Here is a 12,859-nt window from a genome sequence, read left to right as displayed (position 1 = left end):
ATGTTTTGTTTGGGGTGAATTAAAATAGTTCAGAGAAGAAAAATCATTCAAAAAGAAAATATATGGACAGGCACATGACTCCCCCAACTACACACACACACACACACACACACACACTTCCACCTCTTTTGACCATATTAACATGATAAGTGTTGCCTTTACCACTTAAATGGAGAACACTGAACACTACATGACTAAAGATTGCACTGGAAGATACAAACAACTCTGAATTATTCAGTAATAGAAATCACTGGAAAAATTGTAGTCACTGAGTATTATATCCAACTGTTTCTACCCCTACCTGGATAAGCAGCTATTATTTCTTTTTCTCAATAATCCACATGAAGCCCTTGATAGAAATTCCTAATCTTAAATACTGTTGTCTTGTAAGCTTTAAAATAAAGTCATACTTGGGTAACTATTTCAAATTTCCATTATAAAAAATATCATTCTTCATTTGAAATAAATTAAAAGCAGAGAAAATATAGTTACATAAGTAAAAATCACCATGATTCCACTATCCAAAGAGACATCATTTAGCAAATTAGTCTCTATTCTATACTGACATATTCATATGAGGTTATTTTATCTAATTAGTGTGTGAAAATATGTAATCAGTTCATTTCACATGTTAATATATTATGAACAATGTTCATGCTTACCATAGGCATTGTTGTTAGTTGTAGCAAAATAATAGGATTTGATACAGGTCAAGAAGACAAAAATATATACCTTTAATGGAAAGGAACTTTAATTCATACACTAATTTACTTAATGATTCCTTAATTTTAGGCCCAGGTTTGTGCTACTATAAATAATGGTGCTTAGTGTATAAGTCTTGGTCCAATTTCAAATTGTTTCCTGAAAACAGATTGCTGAAAATGGAAGTATCAAAAAGGATTATTAATATTCTTAAGCTTCTTGATTCCTATTTCCAAATACTGGTGCGCAGTATCTAGAAACAGAAATTAAAGAGTGTTCAGAACAGACTTACAGCTTTATCTTCTGCCTTAAAACTAAGATTATTCATTTAATCATGGCCTGTTTTTCATTCTCCCCCCTGACTAACACCTCCCCAAATCCTCCTCTGGGCTGTCTCTAGGTGAAAAGCACCATCACTGGTAAAAGGCAATTCTTAGGTCAGGACGTTCATATTTGATACACTGGGGAAAAATGAAATGTTGGGCCAGAAATACAAACAACCCCCAGCAGGGAGTCACAAATGAATCCTTGACCAAGGAGCTGGTGGGTTCAGGAAGGCAAAAGAGAGGCCACCGCAAGAGAGACTCTTGGAGCGGCCTCCCTGGTGGTGCAAGGGGTTGGGACACAGTGCTGTGGGGCCATCTGCAGCAACTGCAGCACGAGTTCGATCCCCAGCCAGGGAGCTACCACATGGTGCAGCAGACCCCTCCTGTCTCACCCTAAACTCCCCTCAAGCAGTGTTTCGTTAGATCTGCCTGTTCTGTTTCCCTCTGTCTCTGGTGAATCCTTTTACCACCTGCATCTGTGGCCTGCACCCCAGCTCTTGTATGCATAAATAAATAAATATTAAAAAAGAGAGAGAGAGAGAGAGACTCTTGGAGACTAAAGACAGCCTATGGCTCAGTGGGTTCCTGTTTACTGGTACCTGCAGGTATTCAGCTCCTTGGAGGGCAGGTGAGAGGGTATTCCAGGACCATCCACCAGCCTGTCCATGCCTTCTGGTCCTCAGTGGTCCTCTGACACTAAAGATGCTTCTTTCCTGGTGTCCCTGAAATGAAACCCTAAGGGACACAATCTCTATCCTTGAAGGCCTCCTTGGACAGAAACAAAATGTTGCCATTATCTATGAATGCCAAGGGTCTAGTCTCTCTTTCATTCCTAAAATGCTCTTCGCCCTACTATGTGTGCTCTGGCTTGCTCCTTCCATCTCTATCCTTCTCCCAGCACCACATTTTCCTTCTTATTCTCTGAAGTTCAAAGCAAAATGTCCTGCCCGATCTCCTGTCACTTGCTGTCCCAGAAACTAAGACTTCCTATCTCATGACACTTAATCATAGTTGGGATGATATATTCCAGGACCCTTATCCCAACGCAGTTCAATCCCAGGCAGGCAAGGTCTGAGCCTGCTGACTCTTTAATGATGCCCTTGCCACTAGGACCTGGCCTGGCCCACATGAACTGCTTAATAAATATTTGTTGAATGAATAAGTGAAAAGATGGAGACCTATTTTCTTCCAAACATGAAAAAGAGCCCAAATTTGGTCCCATTATGCTCCGTAAATTTGTGGATCAGGGCAACAGATAGAGCTCACAGGGCAGTATTTCCCCGACATTTCCTGATAATAGGGCAGTCAGTCTTGGTGGTTTTCAGACAAATCAAATTAGAAATGGTTGTACTCATTTGGAAAATCAAGAACTGGTTTCAAAATCTTTCCCCGCATATTAGATTGAATCAAGATCATTTTCCTCTAGCTTATAAATGCTTGATTGGCTTTGTTTGATGTCTTGTGATTGAAACTCAGCCTTGCACTGCTAGCTTTATTTTTTACTCACCAGGGTGTTGTGATGTCTGGATGATGATTAAAAACAAAACAAACACCCACAATGAAAATGCTTTGTAAATAACAGCTCAGCACAGTAATATAATCCTTGGAAGTGGCATGTTTAAGAAACTCTAAAACCAGTCAAGGTAAGCAGAATGTTAAGCTGGGATTGCTGCATTCCCTTGAGGTCTTAAAAATTAGTTTTATGGCAACACAGAACAGCCATACCAAATGTACCATCTCCACTCAGGACCCCAGGAAGGAATATACCAGGGTTGGCTGTGATAACATTTGATCAGTCTTAGTGGGAAAAGAATGACCACATGCCCTCCCACTCTGTCCCTCATTTATACAGAGCCTTGTTCCAGACTCTTCTATCCCAGCCCCCAAGTTAGATTCAGGCTCATTTTACCTTTATTTTATGGTTTACTCCCCACCTGTCCCAAAGTCTGGGCTCAGCTCCCTTTGTTGCATTGTAGTGGTGAATTTTTTGTCTCGTGTCACAAAAATTGAGGATATGGACTTTGAGGAGTGAGTTTTAATGTTTATTTAGCAATGGAGAAGCAGAGAGATATCCTGTAAAGACAGGGAGGGGGCTCCTGAGGACATGGTACCCACAAAACACTCACATCTAGGGTCTTTCGTACTAAATATAGCCCACTAAAGGGCCTCTATATGTTGAATACAAGTGTGGGGAGGTAGCTTGCTAAAGATTAACACATAGGCAGCTAAAAGGGAGGGGAGCTTGCTAGAGATTAACACTCATAGCCCAAAACAGAGGGTTTCATGTTACTGAGTGAGGGACACCCCCAAACCCCTAACCTGACTGCTCTAAATAGATTTTGCCATCCACCATATTAAGACAAAACATACTCTAGTGCCTAAGATCATTAATGGAAAGGAACTTTAATATAATTAGTATGCAATAAAGATAAGAGAAAAAATAGTTTCCAAATCAAGCACCCATAGTTACCCATCCCCTCGTGGGTAAATGCCCAGCCAAACAAGGTTGGCCCAAAGTAGGGCCACTGAAGCCAGAAAACCCTGCCGCATGTCTAAGGCACCTTCTGGTGGTGACTCGCAGGAAAGGGCCAGAAGGGACCGGGCACATCTAGGACAAAGGAGCAAAATCAAAAACAAGGTAAATGCTGCCATTGTTCACCTCTCACCCACATTTGTTTCAAGTGTGTTCTTACATGTCCCCCCAGTTCCTGATACAAGTCCAAGGCTGAGAAGCAAATGAAGCTTCTTCACGTGTCTCTCAGCTCCACATGCCTCCTCCAGGTCTCCTTCTGGCTCCATCCTGCTCCTTCCTTCTCAGTCTCCTCTGCAGCTTCTTCTCCCTGCTCAGCTCCACCCTCCTTTGGGTGGGGCAGGAAACCTGGAACCTCCCCTTTCCCTGGGGACCCCCCAGTTACAATCACTACCCCTTCTTCTGCTCTTCGTATCAAACACTTTGGCTATCTCCTGCTGACAAACAGGTCTCCCGCTCACAGACACAGGGCCTGTAAATTTCCATTTTTCTATAAATTTATTTTTCTACTCTCATTCTCCGTGATCCTCCACCTGCCTACCTCGCCAAAATCTGCCTCACTTTTACAACAATGATCAGACACTTTGAATCTTTTGTTCACCTATTTCGGCATGGGTCAGACAAGAGACACGTGGCTGCCCTGGGTCCCAACCTGGCAGATGGAGTGTGGTTCACGCCTCCCTTACGGGTAATAGCAGTTCCCACCACCCATCTCAATGACATCTTGGCGGCTCCAAAAGCTGGTGAGCTTGCCTCAAAGAGAGCGCTAGCTGTGAAGTACTGGACTCTGGACTGCTGTGCGTGCAAGGCAGGGAGGGGTGGGGCCAACCTGACTCAGAGAGCAAGCTCTGAAATGTGGGTGCCGGCCCCCTGGAGGCACCTGCCACTGTCAGACAGGACTCCCCCAGGAGTCTTCCAGATGTACCAGAGTGGTCAACAGGCAAAGGGGAGGTTCCAAGTTTCCTGCTCCACCCAAGGGAGGATGGAGCTGAGCAGGGAGAAGAAGCTGCAGAGGAGACTGAGGAAGGCAGGAGCAGGATGGAGCCAGAAGGAGGCCAGGAGGCGCACATGGAGCAGACATGTGAAGAGCTGCACTTGCTTCTTGGTCCTGGACTGGTTGGAACAGAGGTGGGTGAGAGACCCATAGGGAGGTGACAATGGCAGCTTTTATCTAGATGTTGATTTTGCTCTTTTCCTCCCGGACTTGTCTGTTTTTGACCCTTCTTTATGGTTCTCTGCCAGAAGGTGCTTTAGACCTGTGACAGGATTTGGAGCCTTTCTCTGGGCCAATCCCGTTTGGGTGGACTTTTACCCATGAGGAGACGGGTAAATTTGGATGCTTGATATAGAAACTATATTTTTTATCTTTTCTGCATTGTTTTAGAGTTCCTTTCCATTAAAAGTCTATATGTTTTCTCTTGATGCAGAGCATAGCAGAACCTATTTAGAGAAGGCATGTTTGGGGGTCCTGGGGTGTCCCTCTCCCTGCCCTGAAACAAAATACCACAGTAATTATGCTTCTACAGAAAGATGGCCTTTAGATGAACCCCTCGACCATAGAAGAAAGCTTTCAGTTTGTAAGAGGTTTACAGGATTGCCTTAGCATTCACCACACTTCAGATTTGGTGGCAGGATGGCCTGAATGTTTGGAAGGAGGCGGTGCCTCAAAACCTGTGTCTCTCTCATAAATGTTTTCTCCTGATTTTCACTGCAAAGCTCTGGTTCAGCACCCTGCTGGGCAGTTGACACATAATTTCTCCCATTTTGTCATCTCCAAGATAGCTGTAAGCACTGTAATTCCTGGTAAAGTTCAGCATTAACCTAGCATTCCACTTTGTAAAGTATTTTATCCTCTTCCTGGAGGACATGGAATAGTCAGTGGATTATATCCTCATATACATTTTTTTAAAGATTTATTTATTTGTTTTTATTTATTTATACAAGCACTGGGTATGTTAGGGGGAAAGGATGTCCTGAGATAATCTCATACAGGCTTTGTGGACTCTACCCCCACTCCAGACTAAAGCCATCAGGACATTGGGAAAGACAAATCCCATCACCACCAAGGGGAGGGTGGCTGGGACCTGAGGGTGAAGTTGGGCAGCCAGGTTGGATATAAAAACCAAACACGTGGGCCTTGCTCGCTCTCTGGCTCGCAATCGCTCGCCTCCTGGCTTCACAGCTCCTGGCTAGTGGCCAACTCTGAGAGCGCCATTTTGGGATTCCTGATCGGTGGATTGGGTAGGACTCATTTAAAACTTTGTCTCCCGCTTTTCTCCCAGAGCTGTACATTTCCTCATTTCCCCTTCCCTTGTAAATAAACCTTTTATTAACCTTTCACGTGTGCCTGCAGTAGAGCATTGATAAGTCCTTTTAAGCGCGCGGGTGAGGACCCACAGTCAGTCAGGCACCCCGTTTTGTATCGGGGTTGCTCAGGGTGAGAGAATTCAGAGCCAGAGCGGGGAGCAGAGCAGGCAGAAGGACCGAAGTACACTGCTGAGGGGAGCAGTGGGTGGCAGGAGAGGTCTGTACGCCATGTGGGACCCTCCTCTGGTGGCCAGGGAGCAGCGAGGGATCGAACTGGCACTGCAGAGGCTGTGGGCAGCTTCGCAACCCAGCGCTCAACCACTGCGCCACCGGGGAGGCCCCTGGTATACAGGTTTTTTTTTTAAATTTTACTTTTTAAATATGAAATTCAACTCTGTAAATTCCCTGACCCACCCTTAAGGGCGGGTAGAGCTGGGCAAAGAGGGGAAGCTAGAAAAGACTGGGGAAAAGGACTGAGAAGCAGCAGGAAAAGAAGCAGAGAGATGGAGAAAGAAGGAACAGTGAGTTACTGGCTTTAAGAACATAACTCATAGTTGAAAGGTCCAGCGCTGTAAAGAAAAGGAGAAACAGGCGAAACTTCTGAAAGGAAGGGAAAATTTATTGTGCCCCCTGGAAGTCAGGGTGGTGAAGTCCCATGCATTGTCAGGGGAAGGCAGGTTTTTATGGGGTGGGGAGAGGAACCGGGCTTGCAGGTGGGGAAATGGTTTGAGGAGGAACAGAGTTGTTTTCTGATGGTATCAGTAGGCCCTCATTCTCCCCTCCTGCATTGGCCTCAGGCCTTCTGAATGACCTTTCAGTAATTATTCTTGATAAGAGGGGTTTCAGGTTCTGAGTTATCCCCACTTAAAGAAATGCTAATACTGGAGGAAGACAATGAAACCTTTAACCTGTTGCTTTCTAAAGAATGCTCTGTAGAGATGCAAAGACTGAATGCCCCATTGTTAAATCTTCATCAGGCTCTGGTAGTCCACAGAAGTTGTGAAAAGTATGTTCTTGTATACTGAACTGAATGGATCCTGTCAATGAAGAGGATTTTGCTCTCTGGCTTCCTACATCAGGGTGTAAGAGTGTGATTAGCCATAGAAAGGGGAGGTTCCAGATTACCTGCCCCAGCCAAGGAAGGGTGGAGCTGAGCAACAGAGAGAAGCTAGAAAAGGATTTAAGAAGGAGGCTGGAAAGGAAAATGAAGGACACTAGGAGGAGACCTAAAGGAGGCACTTGGAGCAGAGAGATAGAAAGAAGCCACACTTGCTTCTCGTCCTTGAATTCGTACCAGAAACTTGAGGTACATGGAAGGAAACACTTAAAGAGACCCATGTGGAGGCTGACAATGGCAGCCTTTATCTTGATTTTGATTTTGCTTTTTTCCTTCCAGACTTGCTTGGCCCCTTTTTTTCCTTTATATGGGTCCCCACTAGAAGGTGCCTTAGAATTGTGGCAAGCTTTGCAAAGGGCCTCAGCTGCCCAGCTTTGGGCCAATCCTGTTTGGCTGGACATTTACCTACAATGGGCTGGGTGACTTTGGTGTTTGATTTTGAAACAATTTTCTTTTTCTTCTCTCTATTGCACACTAATTTCTTTAAAGTTCTTTTCCATGCAAGGACTTAACACACTTTAGTATATTTTGTCTTTCTGAAGTAGATGGCAGAACCAACTTAGAGTGGGCATGGAGTGCCCCTCATTTTGTATTAAAGTTCCTTTAATACAACTTTGTATTAAAGTTCCTTTTCATTCAAGTCTCATATGTTTTGTGTTGATGCAGTGGATGGCAGAACCCATTTTAGAATAGTCAGGTTTGCCCGGTTTGGGCTGCCCCTCTCCCTGCCCTGTAACAATTCTGCCTTCTAACACAAATAGTATCTTCTGCTTTCTGATTTTTTGGGTTAAAATTTTACATCATCTTTTATGGAGATTATTGCTCTTTTCCCAGAACTTAAATAGGAATTGGTAGGGAAAAGATCTAGGTTTACTTCCTTATATCCTGAGTCATTAAAGTATAAGTTCTCAGTTACCTTTTTCATGTCAACAACAGAAACGATTCAATGAGGACTGTCCCCTTCTAAAAGGAGGACAGATGATAAGGATATGGGAACTTTTGTGTTCAGCTTCAAATGCCTCAAAATGAGGGAACCCTTGGGAACTTTACAACCCTCCAGTTTAGCAACCTCTGGTCACCAGAGGGGAACTAATATTCCACATGGGACTCACCTCTGGTCACCCATATAAAGGAGCAGACCCAGGAAAACAAACAACTAGTTAGCAACAGTGTTAGGCATGTGTTCGCATTTCACCCAAAGTAACCTACAATAATAATATTCTCCCAATTACAGCAATGAAAATAAGGATCAGAGAGAAAGTTAAGATTTTCCTAGTAAATATGTGTGATGAAAATGCAGTTCTGCATAAATTGAGCAATTTCATTTCCTTCTCAGAATTCAAAGCAAGATGTTCAATACCCAGTTACAAATTTATTATTATATAAGACCTATGCATGCATTAGAGGGTAGCGAATTATTACAAGATGGTATAAGAAGTATCATAAATGTACATGAATATATGAACAGATCTATGTGGAGATAAGGATAAACATATAGTATTGAAAGCTAATGGAGAAGGCAGCCACCTTGGGGGTGGGAGAGCTCTGGAAAGACTTCAGGAATGAGAAGGAGGAAGTTGCATTTAGTGTTGGCCTGTAAGGGAGGGTACAGAGACCTAATGAAATCATTCCTGATGGAGGGAAGAGGCAGGGAATGAATTTAGGGGAGAGGTTACCATAGCAACCACACATTGATCAGATGAGTATTTGCTGTCAGTGTGTCTCCACACTCTAGTGGGCGTGGACACCAGTCATGGCAGGTGACAGTCTATCAGCAGTCAGATACCTTCCCTATGATTTCCTGTTTGCAGTCTCCTGTGTAAGCAGAGGGCAGCAGGAACCTTGCTTGATCTTCCCTTACTGTGCCCTGTATAGTAAGCCAGCAGTTTTACCTGGAAAGCATCTGTTTGCTTTGTACTCTCTCCCTCTTTGCCATTGTTTTGCACATAATAACGCTTTCTACTCCCACTCTGCAGCCCCCTGAGGGATGCATCTGAAGCACCTGGTAGACATCTGACCTAGTATCTTCACCCCTTTCTGGTCCCTTTTGTTCCATAAGCTCAAGTTCTAGTGCCTCAACATGTTCTAAAGGCTTATAGGATTGTGTGTCTTTCTGCCCTTTCTTTCCTTTTCATCCTGTCTGTTGTGCTGGTTTCTGATCCCTGGTCAACTGATCTTCTGCCAGCTTCTTCCTGTCTCAGGCCTTAGCAAATGCTTTTCCTCTTTGCTCAGGGAACACTTGTCCTTACTCTCCACTTAGTTTCTCTTGTTCTTTGTGAGGTCTCAATTCCAGTGTCACCTCCTTCAGTGAACTTTGTAGTCCTCCAGATGAAGACAGGCTGTCCTGGTGTGTGAGCCCATGAACAGCCCCTTCATGGAAATGATTGAAATGAATGTTCTCTGCCCTCTAAAGGAAGGGTCACCTTGAGGAGACTGAATCAATGAAAAGCTTTGATTCCTCTACTGATGGAATTACAAATTTGTGTTTTGAGAGTCTGTCTATTCTTTCAAGGTTATTAATCTTCATAAGTCAGATAGGATCCAGTGTCATCTCCTGTTGCTTATATAAAAAATAAAATATTTTCACATAGATATGGAAAGTCTCTGTAAGAGAGTCAATAAACTTATCTTTGGGGTCTCAAAATTCTGTGTTCCCTTCATAGAAATGGAACTCTTTTGTCTATGAAAAAAAGTGGGGTGGCGACTTTTGTGTTTTGAGAACTGCAAAGAAAAGGCCACGGTAGATCACAGAGAGAAACTAAATATTGTTGGGGGGTTTCCCAGGAGCAAATAGTATCTCTTTCTTCCACTCAGGACTTCACAGTACCTTGCCTTTTGGAGAAGGAGAGGCATGTATGACTAGGAAAACACAGGGCACTAAGAATTACCATCTTGGGCCTCCCTGGTGGCACAGGGGTTAAAGACACAGCACTATCAAGCTACCGCCAACCACTGCAGCATGAGTTCGATCCCCAGCTGGCCAGGGAGCTACCCACATGGTCCAGCAGACCTCTCTTGTCTCGCCCACTGATCCTCTCAGCAGTGTATTTCACTTTGTCTGCCTGTTCTGCTCCCCACCTGTCTCTGGTGAATCCTCTCGCACACACACCTCCATACATACCTCTGGTCTACACCCCAGTTTTTGTATACATAAATAAATAAATCTTAAAAAAAAAAGAATTGCCATCGTGGGCACAAAAGGAGGTCCCTATTGAGGGATGATAATTGTTCACTTGGGGACACCTCACCACGGTTTTGACTGGCAGTGTCCATCAGATCTTAGAGGTCACCACCCAACCAGAATAAGGTGGTATTGTCAGAAGCATTTCAGACACCCAGGTTATTGCCGCTGCATTGTAGAATGACTTTTTTTATTACAATGACAGACTCTATAGATCTTGTAAGATACGTGGGCTGGAAAAGGGCCCCTCAGCAAGGAGAGGGACCACCTGCTTTCCATCTCGCCAGTGAGACCAGAGCCTGTTGTTTTGCCTTAGAGATTTGACTACATTTCAGCCCTGTATCACGGGTTGGTTACAGTTAAAATGTACACTTAAATGGAGATGTAATGACTATGGAATGCAAAATCTCAGGATCACATTTATGTGTATAACTTATGAGCCCCTGTGTGTAACACATTGTTTTATAATGCTTGAAAAATCTTGAATGAATTAAATGTTTAATGGAATGGAGAGAGCCTGAGGAGTGGAACTCCCTTCTTGGAATAGGGACAGGATGAACGCTGAATTAATAGAATAAAGGGGAATATAGGGGACAATATAGTCTTGGCTTTTACCGTTCTGTTTTGACACTATTTTGTTATTCTATAGCAAATTGTCTGTTGGCATGCTGTTTCTAAATGACTGGTGGGAACTACCCCAAGTGCTGTTTTGAAAAGAATTCTGAAGTTGCAAATGGTATTATTGAAAAATACCAAATAGTCTATGTTTGTTTCAAAAGTAGCACTATTTCATTTAGCTAATTTTTTTTTTTGTTTCTCCCCCACTTGGTGTGAGTGGGTAATGCCCCTCCCACCCCCAACTATAAGCAACAAGCACAGTGAGATAGAATTCACCAGAAGGGGCAGCAGACAGTTGTGAAGACAAGCTGTCTGGAAACACATTTGCAGGAACATTGGCTGGACTTGGTGTAGTGGGCATCTCCATCTACTCCCATCTCTTCTCTCCTACTTGCTCTAAAAACAGAATTTCTGGGCAGGTCAGACAGCCGCATGGAGAGAAGGACACAGAAGACATTGCAAAGACAGTGTGAGGAAGGGAGTGGAGGAATAAAAAGTGGCCCAGAGTTTACCAAGAAACCATCTGGATAGAGAGTGCTTATCCCAATGCATGTCAAAGTCTCCCGAGTCCTGTTGAGCAAAATGAGCCATGCATGTGTCCTTGACCTAACTGGTGAGGATCCCTGAGGTATTTATTGGAAATCTCCTCAGCAGAACAGAGTCAGGGACACTTGCGTGCCCCTATGGGATTCTGAACTCACATAATAGGGACCTGTTAGCTATTCAATGGAACCGAAAGAGTGAGCTTGAGCAGTGGAGCCCTTCTCGTCAGGTGTGAAGGAACTGATCATGAGGAGTATCTGTTCCTGTAGACCCCACTATCTAAGGTCCACCTTCCATGGCTGTCAGTGCAGAAAGCTCAGAAAATTGTTTGGATTCAACTCAACATTGGATTTTATATCAATAAAAGGAAGAGGATCTTGTATAACCGCCTATCCTTCTGGCTTCATCCTCGCCACTCCCTCTCAAACATTTTACTTTCTACACATGTCAAATTTGTGGTATAACTTTGTTCAGGTAAATTTGTTAGCAGAGGCAGTAATACTGACCTCGGGAAAAGGAAAGGTAGGAAACTTCACTGTAGAATCATTTGTTATTTATTTATTTATTTATTTGTTTGTTTGTTTGTTTATTTATTTATTTAGGAAAAAATAGCCTGGTCTCTGTCAATCTGCCAGCAGAGGGGATGTTTTCATTCTTGAAAGAAAATCTACCAGAAATTTTAAAAATTAAAATTAAAAAATAATGGAATTTCCTAAACAACTGGGTACATTTTACTTTATATGGTGGTGCTCTGTGCAGAGAATATTTCAGAGAAGGTAGCTAAAAGTAAAGTTGTTCAAGTAAGACAGACATAAGAATGTCTCCTGTTGTCACTGCTAATGGGGCATATGACTTTTGTTAAATTACTTACCTCCTCTAAGATTGGATTGTCATTCTTTAAATGGATGCAGTGCTGTGCAGAATACATGAGAGTTGCATGCAAGTGCTTAGCCTGTTTAGCCAACTGCCAGACACTGTGAGATCGTATAAACTGGGTAATTTCTTGATGGGAATTTCTGACCCTTTGACTATAGCCTTAAGAGTGAGAAACATCTTATCCATACAAGTGTTCAGTGCACGAGTATGCTCATTGCAGTGTGCTTGATGAATGATTCATTAGAGATGTCCCACTGGTAAAAGTTTGTTTAGTGACTGCTATTTGATTTTCAGAAATGCAAGATGAGCATAAGAAACAGTCAAGACCTAGGGATGTTTTTCCAGACAATGGGGTTTTGGGAGCTGAGTTACTAACCTGCTCTAGTACTGAAAGCTGTGCTGGATATCTAATCCTACTCACTGGTCATCCCGATGGAAAGTTGAATTCAGGAAGCCAGGCAAGTCAGGACGTTTCTCTTTCAGAAATCTCCAGCCCTTTTGCATATGTGGCACTGGAAATGGGAGTGACTCTCAAAGACTGAGCTACAGCTTCTTGAAAAGGCAGCCATTCAGTGGTCTTGAAAGAAAAGATTTGCAAGAACATTATATGCTTATGACAGTTTACATGTGAATATTGTGTTAACGCTTCCCTGCGTATG

At 43.3% G+C, this 12,859-nt stretch overlaps 1 protein-coding gene across 2 annotated transcripts in view; it reads left to right on the top strand.

Moving 5' to 3' along the window:
- CNTNAP5 (contactin associated protein family member 5) overlaps positions 1 to 12,859 on the top strand; it is a gene marked incomplete at its 3' end in the record, with an annotated part of 850,995 nt that overhangs the window by 441,501 nt on the left and 396,635 nt on the right. The window lies entirely within an intron of this gene.

The sequence above is a fragment of the Talpa europaea genome (genome assembly GCF_964194135.1).
Source record: "Talpa europaea genome assembly, chromosome: 1".
In the NCBI taxonomy this organism is placed as follows: domain Eukaryota; kingdom Metazoa; phylum Chordata; class Mammalia; order Eulipotyphla; family Talpidae; genus Talpa; species Talpa europaea.
The sequence above is the reverse complement of the archived record's forward strand: the minus strand, read 5'-3'. Positions and strand labels throughout refer to the sequence as shown.